Raw genomic sequence first — 13,431 nt, forward strand, 5'->3', positions numbered from 1 at the left:
CTATTTAAACTATGGGTTGTTGTTGTTGCTGTTGTGTGTGAACCCAGAATTGTGTAGTGTTCATGGGTCGTTTTGCAATGCTACAGAGAAAGTGGGCAGGAGTAGTTAAAAAAACGAAACAGCTGCTTTACATTCCAGTACTACAGTGCCTCAAATGCATTTGAAATACAGGGAGGAAGTGGGAAAGGAGGAGGGAAACAAACAGCATGGTTTGCTTAATAATTTGCTGGACAAAACCTGGGTAAGACAACAAACTACAGCTTAAGCATGAGTTAGAATTCTGTGCAAACCAGGTCAATATCAGTACTATTCAAGTGTTTCCATTCACATTAGTAACAGACTTTTCAGCTACAACATTCTTTTCATTTCGTGTTGATTTTAATGTATTCTGTGCTATTGTTTAACTCATTTTCATGTTAACACCAGCAAGATACCAACAAGACATTATTCTCCACTACAAAAAATCCAGATAGAGTCTTCCCTTATGAAGCCGTTTCATATGTTCAGAAAGCTGTCATAATCCCACAACAAAACGGCAGCTACATGAAATACATAGAAATCAAATAAAGTAGCAATTTTCTTTTGATACAATTAATGTTTTTGTGATCTATACAATAACAGACTGTCAAATCAGGAAAAGCACCTCTTTAAACTATTAGGTTTGTGAACATTGCTTCCTACATGGTATTTTTCCTCTCAATCTCAGTGTAGGTATGGTGGGGAGATCTACACCAACACTGGTGATGTGCATTGAGAGGGTTTATTCTACCGTGAATACATATATTAGGAAGTCAGTGGGTTGTATCAAATGTTAGTCCCACTTAGAGCAGAGCAACTGAAATGAATGGGACTTACAGTAGTCATGACTGATGTAAGTCCTGTCCATTTCAGTGGGCTTTTTCTAAGTAGGACTAACCTTCGATACAACCCAGTGCTAATTTGATGTAAACTTGTATTGGATTCCAAGATGTGCCGAATATCTCCTCCCCCAATTTAATGGAACCATTTTTCCCCTACAAAAGAGAGAGGGGAATTCAACGACAATTGAATTGGTCAGCTCAATCCGTAAACATGAGACAGCTGAGGTTTTTTCTCTCTCCTTGCTGCCCCCTTCTCATTTAACCCAAAGAGCCTTGCCACCACTTACAGCTTGGCCATGTTGCTGGGCCAGAATGTCCCCTGGAAATGGTATTACATGTCATCCCTAGAGTGGGGGTAGACTGCTACAAGCCCTCAAGTGATGTGGCTTCAAGTGATGTGGCTTTTTCCCCCCTGCTAAAGAAAATAGAGGAAGAAGAGAAAACCAATCTGTTACCTTGGGCGGTATCCAATACTCCCAGAGTTTCTGATGTACCAGAATTTCTGACAGCAACCTCAGAAAGGAGTGGAAACGCTCATCACCTGAATGGGACAGATCAATGGGGCTGCTTTCCATAAGCTTCTCTGACCTTCCCTGTTTCAGAATTAAGATGTTGTCTCGTTTCCAGTTGCTGCAGGATCCGATAGCTTCTTGTTGTGCTACCAGGAGGTCTGCTAGCATGCAGGTGCAGCCTTGGATACTGCCCTTTGTATTTAACAGAGATACAAAAACGATTTGTGAGATTTGCCCTTCTATCCCAAAGATCGGAGTTATCTTTTGAGGACTGTCAAATTTCACAAAAATTGTACAGTCTCAAAGATGATTCCAATCTCTGGCTTGCTCCACTCTCACAGAAATTATTAAATTTGGCTGAGCGGAATACTTGAATTGCACTGAGAATAATGGTTCAAGGTTTATGTTTATTTATTGCATTTATATACCACCCCATAGCTGAAGCTCTCTAGGCGGTTTACAAACATTAAAAACAGTGAATATTAAAATGCATAAAAACAGCAATATCATTTAAAACAACTTCTCTGGGGTCAGTTAAAAAAACTCTGCATATGTTGTTAACTGCCTGGGAGAAGAGATAAAGTTAAATATAAAGTTAAAGTCTGGAATCTAAAAACAATATAACTATAACTTGAATATGATTATATTGTGGGACTCTTCCATAAGCTACTTTGAGAAGAAAATGTTTTCTTTTTCTTCCTCCTGGAATATCCCTGTATAGTGGAGGGAGAAGAATTCTTTAACCTCACAGCATGCACCCCCCTCTCCAGTCCTAATCCACCTTTCAACAAACTTACAATAAACTGTTATGGGCTTGAGCAGGTTAGTTCCGATCCCACCCTCCTCCATTTCCTTTTTTCCTTCTCTTAATTGACACCGTAGCATTCTGTGTCACAGCTATTCTCAACCACAGACCTAAATGACAGGTTTACAGAGTCCACCCAACTTTTGCAGGGAGTAAAACTGGGTAACATTATATGAATGCTTTGTCTTAAATTCTAAAAGAAAATAAGTCATAATCCAAAACTGTTCAATTTTCCCCAATTTTCAGAAAAAAGAAAAACACTCATTCGAAAAGAATGGAAAACACTGCCCCCCCCCCCCAATTTTTTTCCATGCCTTCACATCTCTGGTAACAGTCCTGGTGACAGCATTACTGTGGGCGGGGGAAGGGGGAGAAGGTGTGGCCTGTTGTGGGAAAGGCCTTATTGAAAATGTATTCTCTTTGGTAGATTGACAGGAATGCCACAGTGCTAGTGTAAAACAACTATAGGTGCTCTCCAAAGGAACCCCAGATGCTTTAAAATGTGTGTGTGAGAAACATATTCCACTGGAGGAAAATCTTAAATTTGTAAGCCACACAGATGGTGGAAGGTGACACTACTGAGTTCAATACAGCGGTGGCCTTACCTCTCATTTCCTCCCTCTTCCTGGCAATATTGCCACACAAAATTGTCCCTAATGAAGCGGAATAGAAGGCCATGGCTAGACCAGGCCTATATCCTGAGATTGTCCTGGAATCATCCCTGGGCATCCAAATGACACACAGAGGATCCCGGGAGCAGGCAGGGACAACCCCTCCATTTGCCAGGGATAATCCTTAGGTCTAGCTATAGTGAGGTGTTGTCATGTCACACATTTTGCATTTATAACTATACTAGGGAACTAGGGAGGAGTCGTCTTAGGGCTGCTGTTTTTGGTGGCAGCCACTCCTCATCCTCCAGAACATCTAGTTCCAGGCTAGCATTTTATAACTACAAAAATTGCAAAGGATAAATCAGAGACAGTTCCCTCTCCTTCCCTACAAAACAAAATAAATATAAAAAGCATAATGGAAGAATATAGTATGCTAGCTTGTGTTCTATGTCTTTTTTCTCCTTCTTCTTTATTTTACTGGATCAAATCAAACAGACAATGAAAATGAATTTTGCCATTTCACTATGCCTCCTGGATATCAAGTGATAAGTTCGAAGCTGAGGACTATTTCCTCCACTTTTTTATGCAGACTCCAAAATAAACAATTCCAAGCTTAAGAGGGGGAAAAACACACCTTCCCACCCTATTTATCTCCCTGCAAAATGAGCTGCCAGCGTCAATAGTCAGTGTGCAGAGACTGAGTGCAGGCTAGAATAACAGACCTGAGGATAAAATCATTCAACTGCAGCAATTCAGCCAGAGTTGCAGAATATGTTCCTTTGATTCAGTCACATCTAATTTCTTAAGTCACAGGAAGGTGTCTTCCTGAACACCAAAAATGTATTCATTTATTTATTTTAGGGATTCAGAACCTGTCCTTCGATCAAATTCTCAGAGTGCGTTATAAAATGTCTAAGCACAGCAAAACAAATGTAAAACATATGAATGGAAATTATACAAAGATATACTACAAACTGTAAAATCAATTATACATTTTCGGGACTAGACTGGGTGTAGAGAGAGTTAGATATAAGGTATCGAATAAGAGACAGACTAGAAATTATGGCAACAGAATGATCAGATCAGATCTGTTTCTTTCATACATAAAAGGGATAGGCAATCTTTTGGGCCATGAGCACATTTGACGAGACTGCATACTCTTTGTGAGTCTCCACTCGCCAGCTACTTGGCCACTGTGAAAACAGGCTATTGAGCTAGATGGACCCTTGGTCTGATCCAGCATGGCACTTATGTTCTTAAAATACAGTCATGCAAACAGGCAACAGCAGTGTGACAAATGGCCGAGTTTCCACAGACACTTGTAACCCTGGGTCTGGGTTATACCACTTCACTCTACAGACAGGGGCTCATGTGACTGAACCATACAAACATTTTTCTGTACACAGAAAAATAGCATGGGGCTGAAAGTCTCTGCCCCTGACATCTGATTATCTATTTAGAGAACTTTTTTTTTATTGTTGTTGTTGTTGTATGCCATCTGTAGCAGCAGATTGAAGAGATTCAGCCCATCTTAGTGATTTCAACTGAAGAACGGAGTTTCTGTGACAGTCTCCCTGTTCCTGCAGGATGTGTGGAATAGAATGTTTTCAGCCAGAGCATCTGTTACTAAAGAGACAGTTCTCCCCACTAAATGACTCCGGCATTGGACATGTGCATTAATCTGTACCTAAGGAGACTTAAATGCCTAGAGGGCAAGTGTGTGTACAAACTTGTGACTGCATGTAGCTCCCGTCCAATGGTGTCCCTTTCCTATTTGTCTTTGTCTATTAAATTGTAAGCCTGCAAGTAAGACTTGTCTGTAATCTTATTTATTGTACAGGTCTGTTTTGAAGGTACTTAACGGGTACCACAACCAAACAACAACAACATTCAGACGCTCTCTTTCACACATGTACAGTTGGGCATAGAGGTGCCTGGCCAGGTTCTGCTGTCCTACACAAATGTTAGTGTTCTCAAAGTGGCAAAGAGCTGACATAAGAAAGACTTATCACATGCCGTTTTCTTCCATTTTTATTATTTATTTGGGGCATTTCCTTCAAAGTTGCCACCTGCTACCCTCTACGCAATAAGCTGCACAAGACAAATCTTGCATGCTTTAGCATACAGCAATTTTTCTGAACGTTACATTTTTCCTGACGTTTTGTATTCTATCACAGATACTGGGCTCTAACAGACATGCAGCTCACGACAGGTCTGAAGGGCACGTGTTTAATTTAAAATATAAACTTTATACCACTTAATATCCTTTAAAAGTGGTTCACAATACATGCAAAATACATTTATGGCACAGTCCTATGGGTTGCGCCCTGGGTACCCGTAAGCCCCTAAATTCACAGACTTACAAATAGCCAAGGGGATCCTCTCCTACGTGCTCTGTCCACCCTGCAGTCATTGCTAGATGCTCGACTTTGAGCATCTATCTGGGAAGCTTCGGAGGGGAGGGGAGAGGCCACGAGTCGCATAGAAAGCTGTCTAAAGCAGCTTCTGCCGTCTCCTCCCCTCCCCACCAACATGACACCTGCTTTTTGCCTTCTCCCTGCTTGGTTTACTGAGCACGGAGAGGCAGCCACCATGATTTACTCCATGCTGGCTGTGAGAGGGAGGGGCAAGGGAATGCAATTTCCTGACTCCAAACTCGGAGCACAGTCTCTGAGCTCAGAGCCAGAAAACTGAAAAATCCAATGTCCCCTAGATGCTGTCTAGGGGCCATGAGACTATTACCTTAAAAATATATATCATTTTAAGAACAAAGAAACAAAAACAAAACAAAAACTATTAATAATTAAAAACTTTACATTCCTGCTGTCCAGCAGAATAAGTATATTTACTCTGAAGTAGGCCCCAAGGAGTTCAACGGAACATACTCCTAAGATTACAGCTTAAATGACTGCTTTCTCAGTGATACATGTAGAGGAAAAGAACATCATCGGACGAGCTTTTTATGGCATGCTCGCGATTAGCCACTCAAGGATCTTCGCGGGACATTTTGACGATGCTGCAATCCTCCCACGCGTTTCCCACTCCTTCTGTTGTTTTGCCGCTTCAAAATACCACCATGAAAATCCAATTCCTCTGTCTGTAATGGGAATTGGTGCTATTTCCTGCCATGTGCAGGAGAGATTGCGCCATAAAAACACCCACTGAGTGGGCCATGTGGTCATTGTTTGCTTCCTCATGTGAAGAAGGAGGAATCTGCTCATCCTTATTGTGGGACAGAAGAAGGAGGCACAGCGACGGTAGGGAAATGCGATCTTGGAAAAGATTGGGTCATACTTCCATATATTTTGCCAAGAAAACAGTAATTTAAACACACATGCACTATTCAAAATCAGCAGAAATGCACACACATTTTATACTTGGAGATCCACAACCACATAGACCATGCCAAGTGAAAAGTAGCACTAGAGGACATACCCTAATCGAGGAAGGATGACATAAAAACGTTTGCTAGAATAGTCTCTTCCTTGCACTAAGTATGGTATTGGGATTTACGTTCATGATTTTAAAACTATGAAAAAACTGTATGAGCGCGTGCGTAGAAGACCCTTATTACTAGTGATCCCTTTCAGGTATTCCTACCTCCATTACCGCTTTGCTTACCAGAATCCACACCCCAACACCTCTTTTTAGACAAAGATGTAACAGTCCAATAGCAATTTTTAACAGTTTCTCTTTTCACTGGAATACACATGATTTTGGGATGCTTGTCAATAGCAGAAATAATGGCGATAAAGCTGTGCTCTAACATCACATCCCGAATCAATCAAATGTTATCCACAGCGATTCTACAAAGATGCATCAGGCCTCATGCAAGCATTATCAGTGGTTCATCAAAGTGTCAAGGACAGTGTACCACAAAGGGAGATTTCATGTCAACTTAAGTGGCTGCAACTGAAATGATTTAAAGAAAACAGGAGACGAATAGCACAATCCTGTGTATGCAAATTCTGGATGCTCTTACCTGGGAGTAGGCCCCATTGAATTAAGTGGAGCTTACTTCTGTGAAGACAGGCAAATGATTGCACTGTGCATTTTGGAGCCTTTCCCTGATGGAATCCAGCAAGATGCAACACAGTGTTTTTTCTTGGATTCACAGCTTCGCACACTGTGCATGGGTGTGTGTGTGTGTGTCCTGCAGCATGCAAACAGACTCAGCAGGAACAGGGAGTAGCAACTCCTTCCAATGCCAACAGAGTCCTCCACCTTCTCCATCGCCCAAGCCCTACTGCCTGGAGGAATCCATGAAGGCTCTGTGGGCTTGGATGACTTGCACCTAATCTACCCCAAGCAGGATATTGCACTATGAATGCAGTATGAAAGCGGTATAAAAAAAGGCAGGAGCCACACTACTGCTTTATAGCAGTATTGAAGTGCACTGACAACTGTTGGGGCCCATAAGACACATACCATATACCACTTTCATACCGCTATATCCTGCTTGGTGTGGCTCCTCCCTTTTATATACTGCTTTCATAGTGCAATATCCTGCTTGGTGTAGATTAGGCCTTGGTAAAGCGGCCCTGGACCGCTCAAAGAAGAAGATGACCACACCTATACTCCATATTAGCACTGATCAATGAATTGTTGTGAACCGCCCAGTGAGCTTTGGCTATGGGCGGTGGAGAAATCAAATAAACAATAAAGCAACTACTTATAAAATCACATTTGGGAAGGGAAGTTTTTTTAAAAAAAACTTTAAGGAGAGAGATACATTTTGTGAATTAGGTTGCTACACAAACCAAGCATTCTTTCATTTATTCATTCATTCATTAAAAAGCCCTACCCTAAAGTGGCACAGTCTGTTAACAGCCTGCTTGCCAACTTCTTTTCCTGCCACAGCAGCTGGCATAAAAGATGATGAGTAGATGAGAGTAAGCAGCAGGGAATAGTTCAAACTGTAGCAGCTTCCACTGCAACAAAGAACTATAGAAGTTCGCAAAACTGTGGACGTTTCCAGTTCAGCAAACCTTGATACAAGAAGCAGGCTGGATCTCCATACTAATTTGTTGGGAACGTTCTCTGCCTGCCAATCATCTGTCTCTTCCACATAGTTCTCCACGACATCTGCCATGTCCCTTCACACACCAGTACTTACCCATCCCCCCCGCTCCACAGTTAGTCCTTGGGTGTTTTTCAGAGACTCTTCTGTCACCTTCTCCAACCACTCAAATACAGATATGATAAGAGAAATCAGAAGCAATGATGTTTGGCAGACCTAGAGATTGGGCTGATGGGCTTCCTTCTGTATAGTCTTGGGATGCACCCACATCTATTGGTGCAACCTGAACTCTAAGTTGCAGCCATGACTTATCTTGCTCTTCACCAGGTCGTTGGAGCTTATGAAAGCTTATGATAGGTCAAACTCTATCCTTCCACCAAAGCCTACACATAACTACTAGGGTGACCATATGAAAAGGAGGATAGGGCTCCTGTATCTTTAACAGTTGTATTAAAAAGGAAATTTCAGCAGGTGTCATTTGTATATATGGGGAACCTGGTGAAATTTCCTCTTCATCGCCACAGTTAAAGCTGCAGGTGCCCTGCCCTCTTTTAAATCTGGTCACTCTAGTATAGCTCCTGCACCTTTAACTGTTGATGAAGAGGGAATTTCACCAGGTTCTCCATATATACAAATGTCACCTGCTGAAATTCCCTTTTCTATGCAACTGTTAAAGATACAAGAGCCCTGTCCTCCTTTTCATATGGTCACCCTATAACTACTCAAATGATTTTACAAATAGGTGTCTTCCTGTGTTTCTGAAATGAAGTGCTGATGTTTCATTTATAAAGCACAACAGGAGTCCAAACAGGAAGGCATTCCTATATGCAAATAGTACTATTTATTTTGCAACAAAATACTAAGCCAGAATTCCTCAGAATCCTAGCTTATCATTCATAAGCAAGTGGACTGGTGTGCACAGTGCCTGATTACTTGTGTTTGGTTCCCCCTACATGCAGGAGTGACTAAACTAACCAGGAACTTACCAGGGTGGAAAAGCTTATTGTTACATCCAAACTGGGACTCCTGGCTTGTCGCACTTCTACCAAGCCACAGTTTGAAGTTGGCTTCCAGGGCCTGACCTCCTAACAAGCCAGTTTTCATGTAAAGCTGAGCTTTTCTTCCCTGATAAGTTCCTGGTTAGTTTAGCCACTTCTGTTTAAAGGAGAAGCCAATTGGGAGTGATCGGGCAGCATGCATCAGCACAATTGCTCTTAAAGCAAAGGCCACTAGTCTGAAGAATTCTGGCTTAGCATTTTGCATGAACTTGGCCAATGATTTCACAAAGTGAGTCCAAATAAATTAGATGCACTAATTTAAATATGGAAAAGGCAGAGCGTTAGATATATTATCATGTCTCTGTGTTGCGATGATCATTTTTTACACAAGGGAGTGACACCAAGCAATGTTAAATGTTCCTTTAGAGCGTTAAATGCCTTCAATACCATTGTCAATGCAGTTGCTTCTTTTTACTTTTAGCTATACTTAACCCACAGCATATTTAATATACTGTAACATACAAGCAGTCTCACAACTGAATTTGTGAGCTGCATATTCATAGGCTTGAGTGTTTGTTTATTTTTATTAACTAACACCTTAAAATCTGTCTACAAAATGAAGTTAATGTTCTAACAATATCCACCAGAAAGGCAGAGCACATTTTGTTCAGTCTTGCAGGTGATGTATGTAAGTTCAAGGTCAACATTTAATTCATGCAACCTGATCCAGAATTCCCCAGAGCTATTTTACCACACTTCTGTATATGCAAAACCATGTTTTAGAACTTGGCAGGCAAGCTGTTCTGTCTATCAGAATAATTTACAGATGGTGTCTATGTGACACAACATATTTATTGTGCAATATTCTTAGGCTATGTAATTTTCCCTACGGCTAATATTGCCTGTGCATTTGGCAAAAGGTAGACAAAATTATGCGCACTTCCAAAACTGTTCATTCACAAAATTGTTTCTTCAAAAAAGCCAACAGAGTAGAGAATAATAATAAAGGCAGGTAGAAACTCTATCTCCCGTGCAACTGCAAGACGAAACATACTGAATTGGAACTTTGATTGCAGGTGCTATTTTTGAGCTTCCATTTTGTTGTCGGTGTTCACTGTCTACTCTTCAGTCAGCACACACTGGTTTTCTTCTTCCCTTCTCTTGGATCATGCCATAATGCTTGGTCGTCTGCTCATTTATGATTCTTTTTCTAAACCAAGAACTCAATAAAATGCTTTAGGGGGATTTATAGCTTTACTTTCTCCAGATAGTTTGGCATACAGAAGTAAACCATTAAAATGGAATCAGTTCAGTGAAATCAAACTGAATGACAAAGTAAAAGGAGTAAAAATGCCTCTGAAAACAACAAATGGAGTACTTTATTTCTTGTGTGCATTTGGTAGTATTTCCATCATCCCTAAGTCTTCTGACGAGCAAGACAAGCATTTCACTTATGAAACCTAGAGGTAGGTCTTATTTATTTAATTCAAAACACATATATCCTGCATGTTTTACAAAAAGAAGTTCGAAGTGCCTTATACCAATAACTTACATATCCAATAAAATCAAATCCACAAAACGCAAAATTGGAAACACCAACACCATAATTTTTTTTAAAATTAACTAAAAAATAGGAACTCATTAATCCCAAATTTCAATATGAAGGCACAGAAAAACATAACATTCATATAGCCATAACATTTATAAAAAGGAGGAAAAGGTTTTTCAGCTGAAGGCCTTTGTAAACAATCAGTTTGGGCCAAATGCATAAAACCATACTGTGCTAGGGCTTGGCAAACCTCAACCAGGAGGACATTCCACATGGTGGTGATACCACCAAAAAGGGCCTTCTCTTTGTTGCCAACTGCTGAACCTCAGCTGGCTGAAGAATCCAGTGAAGGGCCTCAACTGATGAACAGATCATTACAGGGAGAAACATATGGAAGAAGGTGGCCCTTAAGGTAACCAGCTCGAAAGCTGTTTAAGGCCTTAAAGGTTAAAACCAGCATTTGGTTTTAAACGAGGGATCAGCAACTTGTGGTCCTCCAGATGTTTTGACCCACAGCTCCCATGATCCCTCATAATTGGCTATTCTGTCTAACAATGATGGGATCTGTAGGCCAAAACTTGGGGTGGGGGGCACATTGCCCATCCATTTTATACCTTCTTATGCAACACAAATCCTAGAAAATAAGGGATAAAGACTATGGGCCATAGTGAGGAGTGAAAATCAACCCTGAATTATCCCACCATAGGCTTTCCACTTCCTCAAGCTAATTTTACCTGTGCAGCAAAAATATTAAGCTACTAGTTAAGTGGCTGAACATTGGGTGAGATTGCTTTTTCCAGTTTTTGCTATGACCATCAGCTGCTGCAAAAGGTAGCATTGCAGCTACCATCTCCACCTGGCCTATAACGCTTCAGACCGTGGCCTGGTCTCTTAGCTCAAGCAGCTCTGAAATTGCCCAACCCAGTTATTTACGGACTAGCTTGATAGGCTCTCTACTTTCTAACTCAATTACCTCCCAGATTGGGACTTGCTTCCCACACAACAGGCAACCCTAAGAGAAGTTTGTATTCAAAATAATTATGAAGATGTACATATTTTTCCTGCTTCTTTACAAGTGTTTGAAGAATGCACCAAAGGTAAAGTGGTACGAGGAGCAGCTCACACTCACTGAAACAATTACTAGTTGTAATCTAAAAATATGATGACTTTATAAAGCAAGCCAGGGGAGTGCAACTACATCTAGCCATGTTTTTTAAGACGGCCTGCATTTTATATGATTCAGGACAGGCAGGTTTCTTGTGAAAACAGGCTTTCAGATAATGTTCAGCTAATAGATGAAAGTTGGGATTTCTATTGTGGAGAGTGCAAGCCAACATTCAGTCTAGAAGCTACTAATGCTTCTATTAGAAAATGATAAATACCATAGTCATAATCGGAATTTTTCAAGGGTTTGCTTTTATGCTGAAAGCCAAAACATTAATAAAGCAATTGAAGTAGTAGGCATTTAAGTCTATGAATGTCAGTTGCAAGGTTTCACATATGTCACTTCACAGTAATAAAAGACTTCATATAGAGTGCTAGGGCCAAACATAGCTATTTTTATTTTTTATTACGAAGCAGTCAGGACAGGAATGCAAGTAAATGGAAGAGAAAAATGAAGGCAATGCCAATTAATCAGTTCCCCCGGTGACATTTTAATGCATTATTGGTACAATTACTCCAAAATGTCCTCAAAGGATCATCACACCTGCCTTTTTCAGAGTTCATTTTTCACTGAGTTTAACAAGCAATGCTTCTGATTGGCTTTCGTCTCCCAAGGTATTGTACCCTCTTATCCCTCTCATTCTAATGAAGAACTGAAGAACCTAAAGTGTGACTATCAGCTATACTGAAATACAAAATACTGAGATTTCTTACATGTGTGCCCATCCCGGAGATTTATTGTCTATATTCTATAATTGAATATGTTCCCTTTCATCCTAATGGCAGATTTGCATATCTGCCAGGTTGCTCACTTTGCCAAAGTCCCTAAATATGGGAACAGGGTCTATGGCAGATCAGGAGAAAAGAAGATGGATGGTTGAGCAAGGAGTCAAAGTAGCTCCACCTTGGAGGTGGCTGGCAGTCAGTGCCCCCAGCAGGGGGTTCCCTTCAACAAGAAAGAGGTCTCTTCATGAGTAAAAGCTTCCCTAGTCACAGCAAAACAAGAGATGCAGGAAGTTTATGTGGCTTGAACTAATAAGAAGAAACAGAGGAAACCTTTTTACTTTGGTTGACCCCAAAGGGCAGGGAGGAGATTTGTCCCAGCTCCTTCCTCCCAGCAGGTTATGGCCTCCATAACACACACCAGCGAGAGGGAAGAGAACCAGAGAGGGTCGAGCTTGCTGAAATTCTCCCCATATCACTTCAAACCTCAGTTTGGTTTGCTCCTGTTTTCATTTGTGACCTGTTTTCGGTTTGTTTTTTGTAAGTTGTGCATTTTGTGAACATGAACACAAGATCGAGAATTTGCAAACGTTTTTGGAGAACATGCGCTCTTGTCTGTATTTGGGGTTGCAAATGGGGCATTTTCCATTTGCGAACTGAATTGAAATTCTCACACAACCCTAAGATCAGATTGTGTCTGTATGGTGCCGATGTCCTTATGATATGTTGTAAATAAGTGTGGTGGGAATGGCTGCCATGTATGCTTTGGGTGGTGCGCTACCTCTAGCTGTGTGTATGAAGCTGTTCTGCGATCACCATTCTCATCACCCCCTGATGTTCAGGGTGAAGATCTATTTGTGAATGCTCTCCGCAGGGCGTAGGACCCTGGAAAACCAGGGTTCTGCAGTGCACAGAGAGCTCGTCACTTCAGAAATTTGCCCTGAACATGAGGAGGTTGATGAGACAGCAATGAGAATAGCAACAGAGGAGGTGGACTTAGGAACATAGGAAGCTGCCTTATACTAGTCAGGCCATTTGTCCATCTAGCTCAGTATTGCTGACACTGACCGGCAGCAGCTCCCCAGGGGCTCAGGTAGGAATTTTCCCAACCCTTCCAGAAGATGCCAGGGATCAAACCTGGGACCTTTCCTGTGCAAAGCAAATGTTCTACCACTGCACCACACCACCT

General features: G+C 41.2%; 1 protein-coding gene across 4 annotated transcripts in view; it reads right to left on the minus strand.

The window, feature by feature from the left end:
• The window catches only part of PTPRG (protein tyrosine phosphatase receptor type G), a 689,896-nt gene that overhangs the window by 269,435 nt on the left and 407,030 nt on the right, over window positions 1–13,431 (minus strand). The window lies entirely within an intron of this gene.

Source organism: Elgaria multicarinata, chromosome 3 (genome assembly GCF_023053635.1).
Source record: "Elgaria multicarinata webbii isolate HBS135686 ecotype San Diego chromosome 3, rElgMul1.1.pri, whole genome shotgun sequence".
NCBI lineage: Eukaryota > Metazoa > Chordata > Lepidosauria > Squamata > Anguidae > Elgaria > Elgaria multicarinata.